General features: G+C 38.6%; 1 protein-coding gene and 1 long non-coding RNA gene across 3 annotated transcripts in view; one reads left to right on the forward strand and one right to left on the reverse strand.

The window, feature by feature from the left end:
• ANK3 (ankyrin 3) overlaps window positions 1-22,671 on the reverse strand; it is a 381,110-nt gene that overhangs the window by 341,117 nt on the left and 17,322 nt on the right. The window lies entirely within an intron of this gene.
• On the forward strand, window positions 6,126-20,963 carry LOC308069846. Of its 2 annotated transcripts, XR_013930535.1 has the most exons (3): window positions 6,126-11,123; window positions 12,110-12,344; window positions 20,687-20,963. It is a non-coding gene; the product is annotated as an uncharacterized lncRNA (long non-coding RNA). The 2 variants fall into 2 exon arrangements; XR_013930536.1 differs by lacking the exon at window positions 12,110-12,344.

Here is a 22,671-nt window from a genome sequence, read left to right on the forward strand (position 1 = left end):
TTGCAGAAACATTAATTGGCATGTTTGGAAAGACTTGAGGAAAAGGTGTTGGATGAAATAGCAACACAAAATGCAGGCCATGGCCCTGGTATTGAGTTTAGGACCTATTTCCTCAAAATTCTATCACAGAACAAAAACATTTATCAAGTTAAATGAATGGGGGTTTTTTTCATAAGTTTTAATGAATATAGATGTAGTTGCAAACAAAAAAAAAAGGCAAACTGCTCTTTTAAGTTTTTTAATACATTGCAGATTAACAAATTGCAACAAACACAACCCATGGTGGGCCTTCAGGCAACAAAGTTTTCCACAGCGGAGCAGAGGTTGCATTATTTTTGTGATCACACACAGTGCTACCCAGTGCAAAATATGCCTTCTTGAATTTAACCTGGTTGCAGAGGACTTAACCCAGTTAATTTTTAACTGGTTTAATTCCACTAAATATTACAGTGCCCAACATATGATCCAGCCTTCCTTCTGTCAGCACTTAGAGATTAGTTTTAACAGGAACTGACTATCAAGATCGGAAAAATGCATTTGCATTAGATTTCAAAATTACACAACAGTACACGTGGCAGATATTATAGTTTTATTCCAATCCCTGTTCTTCTATTAATATTTTGGTTTGGGTTTCTTTGTTTTCAAGCTGATATTTGTCACTTTTGTTCCCTTGCACTCCTCTTTTTTTAGGACCGCTTTATATTACATGAGGGGACACGATAGATAGTTCAACATTATCTCCTACAAATTAAAATATGGTATTTAATTGGTCTGGGGTCAGCAATGTCAGTTACTACTTGAAAAAAAAAAAAAAAGAGAGACTTCTTCACTAGAATGATTTATATCATTTGCTAGCAGACTAAAGAAATAAATATTGGGGGGCGGGGGGGCTTTCAGGGTTTTGGTGGTGGTGTTTTTTTTAAATGCACTGTGCCATGTGGCTGCTAAAAGCAACAGCTCCCCTCCAGCAGAAATAAGAGAAATCCTGGGGAAATCCACAACACCAACAAACCTCTTTACTTAACCTAGGAAGACCATTATTCTTGAAAGCACTCATTAGCCTGAGAAGGTTTAGCAGGATAGACAGCTCTGCACACAAAATTACAAGACCAACAAGCAAGAACAAACCTTATCCAATGAGTGCTCCATACAGTAGATTCCTCATCTTCTTCTGGTTCCTTAATTTGAAGCCTAGAATGTCTTTGTTCACACTAATGGTCTACCATACCAGGATAGGCAGTAAGTGGTTAAGTCAGAACATTTTATCAACAGACACAGTTGTCCTAAAGGAAGCCAATAATTTCTGCATGTCTGGAGTTGGAGACCTAGTTGCATATTTACATTTTCTATTTCTTCACAATAATAAATGCCAAGTAATAGTTAGTAGCTATGCTGTATATAGAGAAAAATTAAACAATTCTTATTCCCTCGAAGAGTCTGACGAGTCTCTCTACCTTCCAACTGAGAAGCAAAGAACACTATTACCTCCTGGTTGCTACCAAAAGTGGAGCATCTTGTGCAGGGTCTCTGATCAAGAACACTTTTGCACACACTCCCTATTAAATGGCACCACCTCCATCAGGAACATTTTGACCCTCTTCTCCCATTGCATGGCACAACATACACAAACCACACACCACCACATACTGTTCATTTCAGTTCTTGCATATGAAGAACATTAGGAACTCACTTGAAAATCCACTTGGGTCATGTACATGCAGAATACACAGAAGAGCAGTCCTACATATGTGGGATGTGTGCGCACAATGCAGCTAGTGTGGGACAGCAATCTGTAAAATTTCCTGCATTACTCTGAATAATACAAGGATCTGTCTTATACAAGAAGGAATGGCAGTACTGCTGAGGATCATAGTCAGGAAAACAAGGCAAAATAAGAAAATTAGGAAGATACCTTTTCCCAAATATACCAAATGAGAGTGAGTAATTCCTTTCCACATAACTGAGACAATTCTAATAATTAAAAAGGCTTCATCCCCTGAAAGCTGTGGGGAGTCCCGTTTAAGAAATACACATTAAGATTTGCCCCAGTTGGTTTGGGCTATTAGAGACTTAAATCTTAATACTTCACACCCTGTTACTTATTTTGTGTTTTCTTGTGAAAAAATTAACACCTTTCTGCACATTTTGTATAATTCCCCTACTCAGTTAATCTAATAAATTTTACCCTTACTTCCCCCACCACCACCACACAACAGGTATTGAATAGCCATCTTACTTCAGGGACCAGTCATAAACTTGAATGACGGTCCTTGAACCTGTTAAACTGATTAATCAGAGAAAGGCAAGCTAAGGGAACCATACCTAACACACTGCAGACAGAACAAAAAGCAAGTACTGCCCCTACTTAAACACAACCTGTTTCACACAAAAAAAAAAAACATCAGACCAAAAACACACACACAAAAAAAAAGCCACAAAAACAAACCAAAAAGAGAGGAAAGATGTATATCTTTAGCTGCAATGAAGAAAGCATCTTAGACCAAGACAGTGATGCAAGAGCAACACATACTTAGAAACTGAATTTCTCAGAAGATGGAAAGAAAGGATCTGCATGTTTGGCAGAAGTAGATTAGCTTTGGTCTTTCCAATGTTTCATTCAACACATATCTATCCATTAGGACATTAAAAGCCTCTTAGGGATGTATTTTGGATAAAAGGCATTGACTTCCAAATGTCCTTGTTTAAATGCATGCAAAGAAAAGCATAGGAGGCAACACAAAGCTACAACCTTTCTGAGTGTAGTTACGCACTTCAGCGAAGCACTTGAAGATTATACATGGAATAGCCTTCAGAAACATATGTTTTAAAGCAAAGCAGCAACTTCATTACTTTTTAGACAACATGTTCTGTAAAACAATAGCCAGTATAAAAAGCATACCATATTAAAGTAGGAACAAAAAACCCTCCACAAATTAACAAAAAAACCCACACTCAAACACATACAAGATCTGTCACTATCCAAAGGGAATTTCCCAATTCTGTATAATGGCCTGATGTTATTCAACAGTTTTTTAGAAATAAAATTATGTCCTCTCTGAACTACTTGGTAAAACACTTTAAATATGCTTGTTTAAACAAGATACACATCTAAATATGCGAGCGTCCAAAGTGTAAAAATACAGTCAGGCCACACGATGCTATAACTCCAACTGCATGCAGATTTTTAAGAGCTAAGGTTTCTGCAGCCGTGGGGCCTCAATGCCATCTACTGGCTGTTTGTACTTTCTACTACCATCTTTCTATGCGCGAGTGTGTGCTAGGCTGTCATGGGAAGGCACACTCTCTAAACGTCTGAATGTGGGCAGGTATCTTCTGATTAACTCTAGCATGATTGAAAACACTGGATAGTGTTAAATGGCACGCCTTTTCACACATAGGTATGTATTTAAACCAAATTTCTATATACTTGCTCAGGATTTCGTTAGTGCTAAAATTCTACATAAGTGTGGAAGTGACAATGACTTATCATTCAGTGCTGTTTTCACTTATTCAATGAATGAATTATTCTTTCCCCTACACTTTTCATTCATTTCCCAACAATACTAACTTCAGACCCATTATGTAACTCTAAGCTCTAACAATAAACCAAGAAGATACTATCTTTTGTTAAATTAACTGATATAGGTGGGAGAAAAGGAAAAAGACATTTCATACAAAAACCTTGTACAATTTCCTCTGTTCCTGACATATTATAAAAGCCAAAAGGTTATACAAGTTTATACAAGACCTTTTTACATCTTGAAACTACCACTGGAATTACTAACACCACCCAGCAGTAGCTCCAGGATTCATGTTTCTTCTGCTTTTTCTTAGGATGTCTCTCCCAGCTCCAGGATTATTTGTTTTGAGATGAGTCTGGCATTGCCATCATACAGAGAAGTCCACTGCACAACATCCCATAATAAGTATATAAAAGTAATAAAAGTATGCCATGTGCTTTATAACATTTTGTTAACAAACAGAAGGGAGGGAGTATTGGTAGCATGTACTGGAAAACACAACTCAGAGCCTTGCAAGGAGGCATGGAAGTGAAGATACATATATATTACATAATTTTTTTTTAGCATGACTGAAAATGGAATGAGTTTGTAGTACATACTACATACTGGATGAACAAGTTTTAAAATATCATCAAAGGGAGAAACAGTGAAGCGAAGACTTGTAAGCCAGAGTGGTCAAATTCAACTTTATCCTTCTATTATTTTTTCTTAAGATCCACATAATTCTAACACCAAGGGTGATGATAGTAATGCACATTTTTCTCTTTGATCTTTCAAAAGCAGTAAGTTATTCACAGAAAGCTAAAGGTCTTGCAGAAAAAAATACTAGAATGTTCAAAATAAAACAACTAATAATTGTGAGGTGGTGCTCAGGCTATGTTCCCGTACTTATCCAGGAATGGATATACATCTTTGTAGTCGTCCTGCTTGACCTGAATTAGTGACACATGACAAAATAACACCATACAGTGATTGCTGGAAAAGAGTGATAGAATGGGTGATTGCTTCCAGCAAATATGCAGGAAATTAAAGTAGCTTCCTTCCTCCACTCCCAAAAATGGCCTCAGTACGTGGAGCATAACTTACAGGAAGCAGTTAAGCAGCAAAGATAGTAACAGATGCTTCGATGCTGACAGCAAGCAGAGAAAGATACACACAGAGCCAAAGGTGTTATGAAGGAACAAGAGAAGGAATGAGTTTGGTTTCTGGTGAGCAAGGGGAAGTTACCCATGTAATACACAAAAGAAAATTTTTATCTCTGCAAAAAAAGAATTGCAGAAAAAAAAAAAAAGAGGAGTGTTAGGGGGGAAGTTACCTTTACCAAAATAAATCCTAAACACAATATCAGTATGCACCTTCTGCTGCCCCACACCAGAGCTGGCAATGCAGGGCAGTATACTTTCTAGCCATGCAAAATAAGCATCAGGCTTTAAGAGAAGCCCTACTGGGTGCATTCTCTCTCACTGGTCTGCACATATACAATGGTACTGTGCTTTTCAGAAAGCATCAGATATACATCACGTACTAAGAAAGCTTTCCACGTGCACAGCAAATCCAGTAATTTTGGTTTGCACCAAGCCTTGCTGCACATTTGCAGAAAGGTGAAACCACATGTCTGCTGCTTCCTAGAAGCACCGAACTTTACACACGAAACAACTGTAAATACACACATCCGTATTTCCTTATAGAAAATAGAGAGCTTACACATGCTCCTGCTGGAGAGGAAAGCCATACATAGCCATCTCATCCAACGAGACAGTTAACTGTTTTTGACATGGAATCTGACCATCCAGCCTGCTAAGCAATTTAAAGCTCTCTGTCATCATCAGGAGTTTTCAGAGCTTATCATAAACCTTTCCACAGTTTTGAGAAGAAATATCATTCAACCAAAAAATGGCACAAAAGCCTAAAGTCGACAGGTTTTCACTACACCATTAGAAGACTACGACAAACAGAACACTCTCTCTCCCCGATTTTCTTTGTTGTTGTTTGGAGGTGGGTTGGGGGGATTTGTTTGTCTTTTCCCCCCCAACAAAGGCAGCGGCAAATCACCATTGGCAAATGGATTAAGTAAGTTAGTATAATTTACTAATTTTGTCAGGTCAGCCAAGGACTGACTAACCGGTTTCAGTGAAGGTTAAAAGTATAACACCTCAGGTCATTATGCAGTAAGCTCTGTTGCTGTGATTGTGCAGGCACATACCAGACTGGAGCAGAGCTGAATGTCTAAAAGCTCAATAACAGGTAATTAACATTAACACCTCGAGATCAATTCCAAATCCCTACTACTATAAAAGTGTTTCTGCTGATTGCCACTCTCCAAGACCCTTCCTCATTTCCTGAAGTCACATAAAGCTCTACAACAGAATTACTCTGTCAAATAGGTTTTTAAACTACAAACTCCGTTCAGTGCAGAACACTACAAACTGGTATAGATGACCTTTAAGATGGATACATTTATACTTTAAGAATTCTAAAACCAATACTGTCTGACAATGTCCTGTGGTTCACTAAACAGCATCACATTACTGCACTGTTCACTGCACACTTACACCACCATATAGGTTACTGGGTTTGTGCAATTGTAGTTGGAATGCATGCAAATGTGGCAGGACAGCCATCATTTACTACTACTAACATTCACATGCTGCTAATAATTATTAGAGATCCAAAGCTTTTCATTAAGTAACTGAGTTGTATATTTTCTTGATATTTTCTCAACAGGCAGGATCCTGGAGTATCCAATGAGAAACCTATTGTACTAGAAAAACCCTCATGAAGTTTCTGCACATTTCCTAGCATCCTCCTCTGGTAAAAAAATTGTGTCAACCACAAAATGAGAAGCTTCCTGCAGAGAAGAACAATGATATACTCTGTAGTGATGATGTTCAAGCATATGCTTATGAGTATTAATTTCAAAATTAGGGAGTTAAATACCACTACTAGCAAAACAAAGTTTTCTGAATAATGATATCACTCTAATTCATAGCCCTCACAAGATGTGAATATGCTTTTGGGTATATCCATTGACATTCACTACATAGCAAGATCAAATTTAACCATACCCATGAAAATGGACCTTTGGTTATTTATTTCACAATTCTAAGGGCCTTCTTATACTGAAATAGCAAACAGCTTGCTTTGTTTTGCAATGCTATTGCAAAACAACAACTGTTAACCCCCAGGCTAATAGTCAAGGCACTAGGCACTTTTTGCAAATAGATCTATTTTTCATACACAAGTAGTGAAGGATCACTGGATTTCTGGGAAACTGGGAGAAAGATGAAGTTCCACCCAGAACTGCCAGCAGGAAGGAGAGGTTCCCCTTTACCTTCCTCCAGTGTTACCCCTGCCTACCCCCAGCACTCAGCAGATCCTCTGCAAGCCTCTTCAACTCGGTAAAGCAGCAACTGCCCACCCCCCAAAGAACCACCCCAAAGCAAACTTTCTGCTAGATTTGTTTTCTGTCATTTTTGTGAGCTCTGCCAGCTAGCAAGTACTGAGATGGCATAAGGGCATTAGGCCAGAAGCACAAAATCCTTCCTTTAGTAGTTACCTCTGTGTGGTCAAGTGCCTTTTCAGCAGCTTTCAGTTGCACGCTGCTTTTTTTCTTTTAAACTTAACTCGTTTAACATCAGGCTAAAATGGAGCATGTATCTCCTACATTGCCACTCCGACACCAGTGAAAAGCTAACACAAGCTCTGCTCATTTCGTACTAGAAGCCATGTATATGCAATTTATACCACACAAGCCCACAAAAAACACCCAGGTACACTGCTCCAAGCACACTCAGAGCTTAGCCACACCAAGATAACCAACAGCATTAGATGTATGGAGTAAATTATTAAATACTACCAAAAAACCCCAAACATTCTAAAGAAGCAACAAAGAGCTAAAGCTCTGTCCTGGTTTCAGTGGGATAGAGTTAATTTTCTTCTCAGTACCCGGTGCAGTGCTCCGTTTTGGATTTGGTGTGAGATTAATGTTGATAACCCAATGATGTTTTTAGTTGTTGCCGAGTAATGTTTATACTAAGTCAAGGACTTCTCAGTTCCTCAGGCCCTGCCAGCAAGAAAACTGGAGGGGCACAAGAAAATGGGAGGTGACACAGCCAGGACAGCTGACCCAAACTGTCCAAAGGGATATTCCGTACCATAAAACATCATGCTCAGTATATATGCTGGGGGAAGGAGAATGAAGTGGTGGGGATGCCCAGTGACAGGCATTTGTCTTCCCAAGTAACCACTACGCACAATGGAGCCCTGCTTCCCTGGGGATGGCTGAGCACCTGCCTGCCCATGGGCAGTGGTGAATGAATTCCTTGTTCTGCTTTGCTTGCATGTGCAGCTTTTGCTTTACTTATTTATCTGTCTTTATTGCCAACTCATGAGTTTCCCCATTTTTCCAATTCTCTCCCCCATCCTGATGCAGAGGGAGTGAGTGGCTGTGTGGGACTTAGTTGCCAGATGGGATTAAACCACAGTAAGATCTCATCCAGTAGAACAGCAAGGATGCACTGGAGTTTAAGCCAAAGAGGTGCAGGCGTGTACATGTGCTTTGCAGAATTCAGATATAAATTATTTAGGTGAAAGGCACCTGGAGATATCCAAAACTGATATCTAGGGAATGAACCTGTTACACACTGCACCAGAAGAAAAATGACCACCAGATACTTGTGCACACAGTCAATTTTTCCACCAATTTCCTTAGCATGTTTGAAGAACTAAAAGCATTCTATTAGATATGTTTGAGAACTACACTATAATTTATCTCTAAATTCACCCCTAAATCTATAGGTTACATTTCACATGTGGTACAAACAAGTCCATAGAGCAATTTATTATTCTTCTGTTTATGGAAAGTAACATGCAAAACAGAAAACGCAGTCTATAACATGCAAGGCAGAAAATGCAGTCTAATAGAATTGCTTTAGAACCTACTACAAAAGTGACAAAAAATCATCATGCTTTAGTTTTCATATTACATGTATTAAAAAAGTCAGTGACTACAATATTTTAAATGGTACTTATAAATATATGAATAAACATGTTATTAAATCATACAATTAACCTCATTGTTTGTAATCATCCTTGTATGTTCTTACTTATGTAGAGACAATCCTTAAGACCACAGTGTTTTGACACAATGCTGTGGTTTTAATACATCACTTTCATTTATAACTTATTGTAAGAAGAAAGTGTAGAGAAAAATCTTTTTCTTCCCCATTCTTTCCTGAAAGGATCACATCAACTTTGTATACCGACTTCAAAAGAACTTTTTTTTTTTTAAGAACAAATAATGCAAACCAACCCTTCTCCTCACACTTTTATCCCGGGAGATCATTTTGACAAGTGAAAGTGAACATTCTACCATGCACACTACTTCAGCACTAGTATATTATTCAATTTTATTTTAAGACTTAACTGGTAGAAATTGTAACTAAAAGTATGCACTCATTCTTTTTTCACGTGACATAGCTTTTTCCCAGTGGTTGCAAAGATTATTTTAATGAAGAGGGAGCCTACCAAGTCTGTAAGGCTATGTAGTACTGCAAGTCAGGTTACAGATAAAGAACTAGATAAATATTTAAAATTAAGCTTCTAGAGTGCTTTCAGGCCACTAATAAGGAAATAAATTAAGGCAAAGACACAAAAAGCATGTTTAGCAATACCGATGTTAACATGTTCTACAAAACCCTAGCATCTTAATGATCATTTGCAGCATAGCATTTAAATTGTGATTCAGAAGCCTAATTTAAGGAAACTAGGTTTAAGAATTTTGACCAAGAATCTATAGACATGAGCATTCAATAGAAAGGCTGCAAATATAGTTTAAAACAATCATTTAACCAAGTAACTAAGTTTCAGCATCACCTTGATCTACCAAGTAGATCCAGTATGGACTTGCCTTATGCAAATTGGTCATTGAAGTTTTAAAAAGCAAACAGCTGGGAGACTGAATGAGTTGAACTGAAATTGCCAGAGGCAGAACCTCGTACCATAAATTGTTCTTAAGGTAACAACAAACATGTAAATTTAAGAGGCAAGATGAATCTCTTGTCCTTTCTAAAACTGTGCAAAACACCCAAGTGCTTGCATTTTATAAAAATGTGTTTGGTTACTGAACATTTTATAGTTTATTTTTCTCCTTGACAGACAGGCACATATAAATACACTGATTAAAGTTTCACATTAATCAGTGTATTATCAAGAACAGATCTATCCTTTTTCGTATTCCCAATACCTTTGGAATTCAAAGTGTCATGCTAACTTTATTAGGGCAAATGATCACAAAATGGATTGCAACTGCACTATTGTTCTTTTTATTTAATGGCTATTTGTCTAAAAATGTAAACACTCATTTTCCTTGCATTTAAGCATTGTTTGAACCTTTATCTCTGATTTACATGGTTCTACTAACAGTATAAATACACACTATTCATTTTCTAAAGGCTCAGTTGTAAGCACATCTGCATCAATTTAAAAAAGTGAGTATAGTAGGATGTTTCCTAGACTACCCATTTAGCATAAAATGTGTTAGTTTTCACTACTGTTCTCTGAAGCTCCCCATACACATTGCCTCTAAATATTTTAAATACCTAATCCATATTCTAGGGTAACAAACTCCAATTATTACTTTCTTAAACATAAGTGGTAAAACAAACTTTTCCCACCAGACTTTTGTTTTACTAAAGTAAAGTTTACTAAGTAAAGTTACAAAACATTAAGTGCTTAGATGCTATGTCACATGAGAGTATTATCACTTTGAATTCATAATGTTACTCAAGACAAAGCCTGTATGGATAAAACCAATAATTTGGAACGCAGGTCCTTCAGTGAGTTTTCACAACAGCATACAGCACGCTTAAAAGGAATCCTCACATTGGACCAGCTTCCCAGCTCACTAATAATTAACCACGGTTCAACAAAATATTTCACTAGTAAATATGCAGAGCCTCATGCCAGTCTAATTTCTGTTTTAAAAAATCCAGTTCTTTTCTTTGATGGTTAGAAGACTGATAATTGGCCTCTCACCCAGAAATAAACTAAAAATGCCTGTCACTCCTCCTGGCACACTGCGTACTTGTTTCATTCCAAGGATTATAACCTCAGAGACTTGGTATTCGCAACAGCTGAAGCACTCTGCTGTTTATTCTGCCTGCATGTTCCTGCTGTACATCCAAGGGACTCAGGTCTGATTACTGAAGAAATTGGAGGCCAGTCTGTTTAAAACCCTAAGCTTGTACCAGCAGTTACTAATTACAGCTTCACTTTTCCCTCTGCCCACAATGTAAAGCCACCTGCCCAGTTGTATGGATGATAGCTGAACTACTAAACAAACAAAAAAAAGACATTTTCTTGAAATACCAAACTAACAAAAATAAATCACACTTTGCATTGATCCCAGTGGAACAAAAACACAGACAAGATGGAGTAAAGAGTAACAAGCAAGAAAATACAACCATCAGAAAAAAACTCAAGGAGCTGATCGCCAGAGGCTTGTGGCAAAGCACCATTACCTTGCCAGAGGAGGAGGTCTGGAGACCGTGAGCAGCATTGGCTTAGGATCTACAATGGCAGAGCTGCAGGAAAAGTCCACAGGTAGGACCACAAAGATCCCACAGTATCAATTATTTAACTTTTAGGGGCCTCTGCCTATGTCATAAACCTATTTTTATGAAGATGAGAAATGTATTCTCATTGGGCACATGGCCCTAGAAACTACTATGTAGTACTACTACATAAAGGGAACTAACACACCTCTCTGGTTCTTTAATGTACATCTTTGAACAGAGCTTCTGAGCTGGTGCTTAACTTTTTTTGGTAAACTTTAACAAGGGTTGGTGCTACAACTGTTTTATGAGCACATGACGCCATTAAGCAAGCCATTTTGTGAACACTGGAACTTACCCTGTCTGCTCCCCACTGCCCGCTTAGATTCTTTGCTGTGTGGTAATATGGCTAAGTTCACACTACAGTGGGTAAACTGGGAATGTGTATTTGTCTGCCCACCTATTTTCATGAACCTTGTGGAAAGCTAACTTTGAACTGTTCACACTACAGCGGGTAAACTGGGAATGTGTATTTGTCTGCCCACCTATTTTCATGAACCTTGTGGAAAGCTAACTTTGAACTGTTTCTGCTCTGTCAAGTTTAATCAAAAGCAGCCAAAAGTTCAAAATGCCTTGAGTGTCACTAGGGAGGGGCTGACAGAAAGGATTACTGTGTGGGAAAACCCAGCCGAAAAGCACCTTTCTCTCATCAAAAACATTCTGTCAGCTCATTGCAGAGTTATGCATTTAACAGGTCATACACTAACATACTCAGCAAATGAAAATATATAAATAGTTTGACAGGGATCTTTGTCTTCCTAACTAGCTATCCCCATACAGTAGCAGAGCCGCCATGGGCAGTTTTGGGATTCAGGCTTCTTCCCGTACTTGGCTCTGCTCACAATTTCCATCTCACTTCCTGCACCTGACAGCTCCTACCAGAGTGCTCACCAGCAGGCAGAGGCTGTGAAAATGAGAAACAGTAGAGCGAGTCATAGTAACTCAGTTTTGCATGCTCCCTCTCTTCCCCCCCAGCCTTCACATGGCCAGTTCCTCCGGCCATGGCTGCTGCCTTCCCAACTGAGCTGATGGCAGCAGCTGGATGAACTGGAGAAGTCTCTGGGAAACAGTAAATCAGCTGGACACAGACGATGGAAATGGAGGCAGGTGCCAGCAAGGTTCACAGCTTTCCCCCAACAACCTCCTCACAAGAGAGCTGTGCTGCCATAAAAGCTCTTCAGACCTGCACAGCTTCAGCCCCTGTGGGACAGTAAGCAAATAAAGATACTTTGCATATCAGATACCCTGCATTAGATCGATCCATGCATTGGTTTAGCATCAATTTTGGAGCCGAATCAATGAAGTGTAAATGGAAATGAAATAATAGTTCAACTGAATACAGAATTTAAAATAGCTACAAAATCATATCCTTCCTCCAATACCTTCATTGCTTTCCCAAAACACTTCAACAGTATAAACTGTTTACACTTCAGAGGCAAGTGCATACAATAGGTATAGAGCTTGTTTTCAACACAGTAGAGAAATAATTACCCTGAACTTTCTACCTCCCACCTGTAATTCCTCCCCTAAAGAAAACAATTGCAAGGCTAAACAGCGATTTAGCTGAATGGCTTAATGTTGGCACTGTGATTCAACAGCCTACAAAACACTCACATGAAAAAGTTCTTATCCATTCTCAACAAACAACAAAATTCATAGCAACAAACAATAATAAAAGGAACTTGTATTTTCATAGTCCTGGAGGCATTCAACCGTCTCCTTCTGGAATCATTTATGCTTTGAGAAAAAGGGGTAAGTTCTTTCCTTTCATTCTCTGCTGGAGAGATTTTATAGTATAAATAGAGTAGAGATCTTTTCATGCCTACAGTAATTAGTTGAACCAAAATTACTTATGGTAACTGATTAACAGCCCTATTATTTATTAGGTGCACTTGGCACAAGATTTGTGTTTTAGCTTCAGTTTTAGAAAACTGAAGTTTTCTATATTTTACACTGAATCTTCCAGGAAGACTACAATTCAACAGTCATAACACTGCTACTTGTTTCTGGCTCCAGTTCAGATATCCTTGTTCTGGAAAACAATTCATCAGATGCTATAGTGCAAGAGAAAGCACATCTATTCTCCAGTACTTTCCTGAAATACAGCCAAAAGCAAGAAAAACAGCATGATATTATTAATTTGGTAGCAATTCTTTTACCCCACTATTCTTGTCAGAGAGTAAACAGATGTTTGTAGTGAAGGATGCTGCAGTGGAAGGTAGAAAGTGGTTCAGAACCCATTAATTTCAGTGTAAAATTAAGCATCCACTACACGGTCTGAATAGTGATTCAGGAAGCAATATAATACACTTGGGTCACAAGCATCAGGTTTTAAAAAAGCAGCAGCTCTGAGGGAGCCTTTTACCCTGTGGGTTTTTTTTGTTTTCACCTAAAGACGTAATGCTACAATATTTGTGGCTCTGTAGTTGATAATCTATGCTTGACTTCTTATAGGCAAGCAATCACATTCATTAAATTTACACAGCTTTCATTTTATGAGTACCATCAACAGACCCCCAAACCCCCAAAGAATTTGTTTCTCAAATCCCTCTCCACATAGTGCTCTTGCTTGCTTACTTGCTCAAAAGAGCAATCCCCCAAATCCTGTAACTAAAAGGAAATTTATTTGGGCTAATCTGATAACAGGGAGGTGAGAATAGTTGGCACATATAGAAATGCACATACATTATATTTTTCTTCAAAAAAAGTTGATTCTTGGAAGCTTGACTTCAAAAAAGGACATATAGCATTGATTTCTATCACTTATGGATCCCAAAATGCATTTTCATGCAGCTGTTGGAGGCAACTCTCAGGGCTAGTTGCAATTAGATTTAACTAGATGAAAAATAGACCAGATTAGTTTGGCAAGATCCAAACAGTCAAACAGCTTAAGGCCAAAGTCTTAAATTTAAGATAAAATTGCTGTTCCCATCTTTACAGTTTTCGTGCCAAAAATACTTCCTATCTTTGATTTAAGGGACCTCCTCCCACTGATAAATGATAAGCATTTCTCATTTGTTAGCTTATTTGGCCTCTAGAGCAAGCCAATTTCAGGTTTTATTTTATTCGCAGAGTAGGGACAACTCCCTTCAGAGAAAAATAAAACAAACCAAAAAATCCTACAGCGGTTCAAAAGAAACAGGGCCTCGTTTCTTCCCTAACTTTGAGGTATACACTACAGAATTGAGCACAACTGCTTACATCAAAATTTAGGGATTACAATTCCCTTTTTGGTAGGTTAAATGACTACAATATTTTTTGCAATTCCCCCCCTCCCCTTATTTAAGTTAGCATTCATCAGTGAACATGCTGAGTTTCTTTCAATCACTAGTTCAAACAGTCATACTCTCCATTCACTGCAGAAACATGCAAGTTTTTCTTCAGATTCTCCTTCCAGAGGTCTTTCTTATCTATTTATTCACCACAACAGCGCTTGAGATTTGCCAGTACTAGTATGACTGGTGTTCAGTTGTTCAATAACATCACAGAAATATTAAGAAGGTACAAGGAAACCTTTTATTTTTTTTTTTCCCCTAACCTGATGGCACAGAATAAAACCACTTGTTTTGAGCAAAGGGAACGGTCTTGGAAACACCCTGGAGAGAAACAATGTACAAGATTACTAGACACTGAAAATGGACTAGCAATTTGGATTTCTATTGTTGCACAAAGATCCAAGCTACAGAGGAACCACACACAGAGTAAAAAAAGCGCTTCTGACTGTTCTATAGAAAGAACGTTCAGGGCAAGAAGTCTTGGAAAAGAGCTCAGATTGTCTAGGTATGCATACAGGAAAAGACCAGTTTGTGAAAAGGGATAAAAACTGCCTTCTTCCTAGATCAAAGCCCACCTCCAATGACGGTCATTAATACCTTTACCATGTAGCACCATTCTGGATTCTTAAAAGTCAAGCTGAATGGTCATTCAGATCTCAGGAACAATTCGGAGTAGTGTATGTTTATACACTTAAACACACGGTTTCACTTAGCCATATCCAGGGATGTCTAGAACCACAGGGCAAAGAGGGAAGGTAGGAAATTCCTGTCACCAGGAACTGAGCCCATGTGCTATACTACATGAAGTTAAAAGAGGGAGGAAGGATGCCACAGTAGTCGTCCCCATCCCCCACCCCCTTCAGCCAATCTATACTGTGATTAAAAAAAACCCAAACCCTCACTAATTAACAGTTTAGGCAAAGCTTTGGTCACATATCAAAAAAAAAACAAAAACAATTTTCAAAAAGTGACTGCAGAGATCTGGAATCAGGTTCACAAATGTAATTCATTAAAGTCTCCTTTTTGCCCATCAACATTTTAAGTATTTCTTCAACCACATTTAATTTGAAGAGGAAGGTCTACTTGCAAAATAGGCTTCTAGTCTCTCTCTCTATTGACCTAAAATAGCGTTAAGATCAGCAACCAACTTTTATAAGGCTCAAACAATTTAACCCAGCAGTCTCTTAGGTATCTGTCTGGGACACAGTTGCAAAGTTTACCACCAAACATCATTTTACATTGCTTACTTCCTAAATCTTAAGGCTGAAAGTCCACTATAATCTTGTTTACCCAGAACTGTAGGTTCTTGCTTTATCTGTGCTCCATGTCCTGTATCAGGCTGGCTCTCAGTACACAGCAGATTTTTCTCTGCTTGTTCACTTAGGGCTGCCTAAATTCAACTGACTGTTAAGACAGAGGGAGGGAGGGAGATGGAAAGAACCAATCCCTCATCCCATCCCCCAGATCTGGGACTTTCCAAGTAGCTGCAACTCAAAAAAAGCAGGAAGGTACCTCAGTAATATTACATCCATTGTGTTTGTCACTTTCTAGGGAAGTGAAAGCATCCCGAATTTGCCAGGCTCATTTGCATTTGCTTCAGACACCAGTTAAACATCAATAAGCATAGTAAGCCTATTCTTGCCACATGGAAGCTTAAGTTCTTTAAGGTTTGTAATAGGCTTACCAAACAACAAAACACAAACTGGGACTATATCTGACACCAATTGCTCTTCCAGCTTCTTTCAAGGCATCTCTGAGAATACTCTGTATAGATCCTTCTCACCCAAGCACATCCAGTGTATCAGGGTAACAGTAAACTATGAAATACCTGACACAGCACAATTTGCAGGTAGTCTCCCACCTTCCTTCCCACAGAAAAACTCATCATGCTTTGCCTTTCAAATAAATCCAAGCAATAGTGAAAATGCAAGTAGAGCAATGTTACAGCTTCTCTGGATGCAGTACCTTATTTTTTTATGTGGAAACTCTAGGGTTCCTTCACAGGAAGGCACACCTAGAACCACCTAGTTGGGCATGGCGGGGAGGGACAAACAAGAAACAAATGTACTCGGGTCTAGTTTGAGAAAGATGTCAGACCAAACCAATCCACGGTATCTAGCTATGCAATGGCTTCACTACATCTTTAATGTGGTGCATTCCAACATCAACTCTACAACAGTTTTGATGGTTTGGCAATTTCTAACACATTGCAGCCTGTGCTTATATATGCAAACATGGCGTTTAAAAGCAAAACACTTATCACTCATTCGGAAAAAATATGAAGCTAGATCTATTTTCTGCCCACTGTACATTTTCCCTCTAACTTACACTACTTTGACCTGGGTTTCTATTAGTACCAAGAAATACTGCTTTTCTTCCAAATGCAAAGGGGTTTCCTCCTTATTGCTTTAGGATAGCTGTTATGAATCTGAAGCTAAGAATTACATATGTTTCTGGCTTCTGTACATGTGCCGCACCTAAAGTTCTCCAGGATCACCATATTTTAAAAAAATGCAAGGTTTTGAGGACTAAAGGAACCTTCCTTTCTCTTCTCCTTCCACTAAACACTCAACTTTTTCCAATCAAAAACAAAGTCCACCTGTTAATCCTGAAGTGCTCCACCCTGGCTGACAGCACATCCCAAGACTCAAGTTCTGTAGGACAAGAAAGGAAATGGTGGGGAAAAAAAAAAAACAACCAGAAACCAAGAAAAAAAAGACTTTGTATAATATTTTCATAGACATTGGCATTTGGATCTGACTTACATTGCAAGATGTTTGCTGGGGGAGGAGGGGGTGAGGGGTGGCATAGCTGGGAACTGCCATTCCCAGTATTGCACATAATGCAAAATTAGGAAGTAATCCAAACATCTCATTCCAAAGAGAACGTACCACAATAACTCTACAGTAGATCATTAAATTAAATCTCATCTCATATGTTGCCTACTATTTTAAACTTGATGAATAGAAAAAAATCCCATTATGTCAATGATGTTAGAGACCAAGTCACACACAAAAAGAGCATCATGCCTTTAAAAGGGCTCAGAATACCTTGACCATGTCTTGCACAGGTCCCTAAAAATACAGAAGTGTCAGGCTGGCCAGATACCATCTGGACAATATGGCCATTGTCAGACACATGTTCCAGGAGATCAAGGCCTAGCACATGAGCAGGATCTAACACGATCCTAACATGAGGGAGCGCCTTCAACAGTTGTGCTGACAAGTCTGATCTCTCTCCCGCCTGCTCTGGTTCTCACCCTTGCTCACACCAGCTAAGTCTTGCTTGCTTCCCTTGCACTCTGTTTTATGATACCAGCTTTGCAATTTCCTTGTCTTTAGCTTTGTTTCTAACCATGCTCTTGCCTGGCCGTTTAACAAGTACAGTTTTTTCAGCACTCCAGTTCCTTCCCTACACTCTCCCAAGTCCCATGCCCTGTGGCAGACTGACCTAAGCCTGTGTCTAAACAGTTGGCATAAGCATCCACACACCCGCCAAAAAGCCCTGCAGGCACCTAAAGCATTGCTACAGATGAAACCCCCTCAGTTAAAGAAATCAGTTGAACACAGAGACCTATAGTTTATCCCTAGGAACTCTTGGACTTCAAGAAGTGTTGGCACCTCTATGGTAGTGTGGGATATCTGTTGTTAAGATAAATTTTAAACTGTCTTCTTCTAAATATTTTGCACTTTGTTTTAAAATAACCTCTGATCACAGGGTTTTACAGTGCACAGATCCTATCCGAGACCACCCTCAGCTATCAGACCAGGCAGCACGATGAACTTAGCACTGAGAATAAGACCTGCACTAACAACAATCTTCAAAATCCTTCTGAGGAGTACAAATAAGAATACATGACCAGTGTTCACATACACATCCAGTGTTCTGAGAGGCAAGAGGTACAGACTGCACTGTAATCATGACAGGGTGAACATTAGCGTTGAGCTGTTTCTGACCTTTAACATCATTGTCTTTAGCTGGTGTAATTTGTACCCTAAAGCACCCTGAAGTCATTTGCTTACAACATAACTGATGTTCAGTATGTCCTAAGAGCAGTGGAAAATCTGATTAATTTAGTGCAGTCCTGGATAGTTTGCAATTCCTACCAAAACTCTAAATATCCTGAAGAATCCTGAGGAAACTAGGAAAATGCATAACATGCCAAAAACATCTGTTTAGATCTGATACTCACCTGGTAAGTGTTGGGATGGCAAGGGATGAGCAGTAAGAAAGGAGAGTATAACTAGGATATTTGAAATTTATACATTCAAAAGACTTCCAAACATTACATGTCCTGAATTTCAAAACTTATTTTTACTTGTTCACCTTATTAAGCACAGAAGAAAAGCTATTTGTACACAAACGCAAATTAGAGAACTTTCTGCTAGCAAAATACATCATGAAATACATGTTTCTTCCATTTCAAAGCATTTTAGTACAATTTAGTGAAGATTAATATTACAATGTTATCCCCTACGATTTATTTTTCTACTGAGCATGCGATTTTCTACTTGGCTAATCATTTAAACACGATTATGAAACAAGAATACACACATCACTGAGTCTCAACTGAAGACTGCAGAGCTCATTTATTAGAAGTTAGCCATGTCAAAGAAATGAAAGCAGATAAATGGAGTTTTACTGCTGACTACCATCAAAACAAGATCAATTTTCATACATCTCACCCTCCCTCCCCAAGCTGTGGCAAGGGATGGGGAAAGGAGAAAACTTAGTGCAGCACATTATTTAGTAATTTTAATTTAAATTTATTATTTATAGCAACTGTTATTTAAATATAAACTGCAATCTTTTATAAGGAATAGCAACCTTTGAGTCTGAATACAGAATAAAAAAAAAATCCTTATACCACAATAAGTTATACATTAGAAAAGATTAAGGAACATATTGCTACCTAATTTATTTCTTCGTAACAGATTTAACTGGTAGTGAAATGAAACAAATCTCTGTATCCATTTTCAAATTAAATTCATTTCTTACAACTATCAGGTGTGCAGTCTAGTGACCTTTCCACCTTTAATAAAAGTATTTGATCTTTATTAGATAGTCCAGTGAGTTTATCCTCAACTACCATGTATCAGTATACAAAGATCTGTTTATCAGCATAACTGAAACAATACAGACATTGATACTTGTTATAAACTAATCATTAACTGGAAGAGTTACTAAAAATAGGAAAAAACACATTCTTCAAAATGGAAGAGCTTTTATATCTAGCATGATCAGAATGTCACAAAGCTCCAGACAATGCTTTGAGGGGATCACTAGTTCAGATGGACAAAAGCCCTACCAGCATTCAACAAGCTTTCTGACCCAGAGAATAATCAGCCACACAGCAGGTATGAGCATGTGCCAGGAAAGCAATGGAGAAGAAACGTTACGACAGGAGTAACAAACCCTTGTAAGTACTCACCCTTGTAAGCAGGAAAGATCAAAAAGTAGCTGGTAAACTACCAGAGGGGCAGCTATATTGGCAAATTAAGTAAAACAGCAAGGACATTCCTTCGCCCAGGGGAAGTGCAGGACACCTACATATTGGCAGAGGTTTCTGGAGGAACCACAGTCCTAGAGGCACTAGTCAGTGACTGCCAGTAAAAATTCAGCCTCCGCTTCTGCTCACCTGGCCCCACACACTAACTGCGCCGAGAGATGCAGTGCATGTTTTTCTACCTTAAGTTCTATACCCTCATTTCATGTTGGGTTGCCTGGTTACACAGGACACAATGCTATATACGAAAAAAAAAAACAACCAAACAGCAGAGAGATATTTTTGTTGACAAGTACTAAGAGTTACATAGTTGCAATTAACAGACACAAAGAAATAAATTTCAGATGACTGTTTGACAGCATTACTACAAGTCTCAGAGAGCACAAAATGCTTCTTCACCACAGATCTTTAAGAAAACCCAATACCAATGCCATGGATGGTCCTCTCTGGTTTGGCACTCACAAAACTTCAGAGCATACAACAGTCCCAGAAAGCACAGAGCTCACTCACAGTAGCGTGTAACACTAACAGGGAAAAGAGCCAAGATCTCAGCAGAAAAAGGAAACAGTTTTGTTTTGGGTTTGGGTTTTGTTTTGGGGGTTTTTTTTTTGGTTTTTTTTTTTTTTTTGGGGGGGGGGGGGCGAGGAAGGAGATTCAGTGGACATGGGAAGGTAAGACTGTACTTACTCCACTAGGATACAAGTCTTGCATTTCACTAGAAGTCAGGGGATTCCTAGTGAAATAAATTCAAGCATGGCCTTTCTCTTGAAGACATTTGAACCCAACAGAATTACTTTTTACATGTGTTTTTACTGAAGGACAGAGAGGAGAACAACAACATCAAGCAGTGCAAGATCTATCATTATCTACCTAACCGTAATGAAAGACAAGAAAAATACTGATGTTGAAGTAGAGGTGGTTACTGTCAGTTACAAAGAGACCCACTCCAGCAACTGTAATCAGCTTTAAGATTTCTATTAATGGCAGCAGGTTTCTGATACTGAGCTTTGTTTGGCATTGTTCGTTAAATAAAGCTATTTCTTAATGACCAGCTTTCTGTTCCAGATTAATTGCAGTCACAGCCAAACACGTTTAGGTATACATGAGGAACTAACAACTGCATCACAAGCAGCAAAAACAAACAATAAAACTCCCATGAAACCATGAAGACAGTATCTCTGGATGGATCTTGCCAAAACCAGCAACTGAACACCCGGGACCTGACAGAAGTGTTAATTTACTCAGAACCACTGAAGATACCACTGATGGAGAGAAGAGACTCAGATTAATTCATCTTCTACCCCGTCTGCTGCTGGAATCTTGCATCTTCCAGAGGCTATGCTCCATGGCCCCCCTTCTTCCTTTATTAACACACCCCAGTATTCTAAGTTGAAATTCCTGCAATGTGACCGCCAAAAATACAAGCCATTAGGACAGAGATGGTGCCTGAAACTCTAGCTGCTCAACATCACTATGGTAGAAATAATTTGGCTGGTGAGACCTCCTACGAATATTACTGCCCTAGCAATCTGGCCACATATATTGACTGGTTATCTGCTCCTCTTGTTTCACATCTGCGATGCTTCTTTTTTCCCAGTGATTATTATGCAAATCTCAAGTACATACACTCTAAAATATATTTTTATATATAGTCACTTATTCCTCTAAATATCTCAACTCTAGAATTCCAACAGCTCAGAGAAGTTGTTCTACATTTCATCCCAATCTTTTCTCCAATTACACCCCAAAAACCAGACCTGATTTTAAAAAGTTACATAAATTTGTCAACCCTCAATACAACCATCACTATTTCCCCTGGTCATTATATCACCTAAATTAGTATACAACAGGACCATATAGTCTCAAGGTGTGTTATTAAGATAAACTGCTTTTCTTCCAACTCTGTTGACAACCACTGCCATTCAGCACTTGTGAGAAGTCAAACCAGTCAGCAGCTCTGCACAGAGCCAATTCCTCTTCAACTGCACAGGCTCTGCCACAGTATGAGGACTAGAGAAAGGCACAAACTAGTGGGTGATTGTGTAAGTATGGATGACAACTACTAAAGGCTGTAATCCCATTTAATATAACTGTTTTATACAAGTATTGCTAGGAATTAAGGATTGCGCTTTTTTTGCCATGGAATTGATCACATGTAGCAGCACACACACAACATTTTCTTTTCACTCTAATTTAAAGACTGTTGCAGTAAAGCTTATTACTAATTCTTAGCTGTTCCACTACTATTATTTTAACAGTATTTGCTATATGAAACTCACTACAATGTGTGGATACATTTCCAGGAAGGTCAAACTTCTTCATACATTATACATAAAACTACACAACATCGGTGCTTTCCAAGGTTCTTAAAGTTTGGAGTTCTACTGAAGAGTACTGTATACAATTGTAACTGACAAAAAAACCTAGCAAGGCCTTTGAGTGGCTAGTACAGCTGGATTTGCTGTACTTACATAAGCCACAACTGTCACAAACAAGAACAAAGGGGTTTTACATAATACAACACAAAACACTGAAGTGGTTTATTTACACTTGTATTGAAGGTTTTTTTCAGATACTAGTATCCTTCATGCAGAAAGCTATACATGCTAAACTGCCAAAATCATCTGCACGATGTGGAATTGGCACAAAAGCAAGCAGATGATGAAATTATGTCTCCAAGACAATTACTTCTCCTTCTGTAGATCAATTGGAATGGTAGTCCTTTTGGTTGGTTAAATGTCACAGTCCAGTTAAAC

The sequence above is a fragment of the Falco punctatus genome (genome assembly GCF_963210335.1).
Source record: "Falco punctatus genome assembly, chromosome: 9".
NCBI classification, from domain to species: domain Eukaryota; kingdom Metazoa; phylum Chordata; class Aves; order Falconiformes; family Falconidae; genus Falco; species Falco punctatus.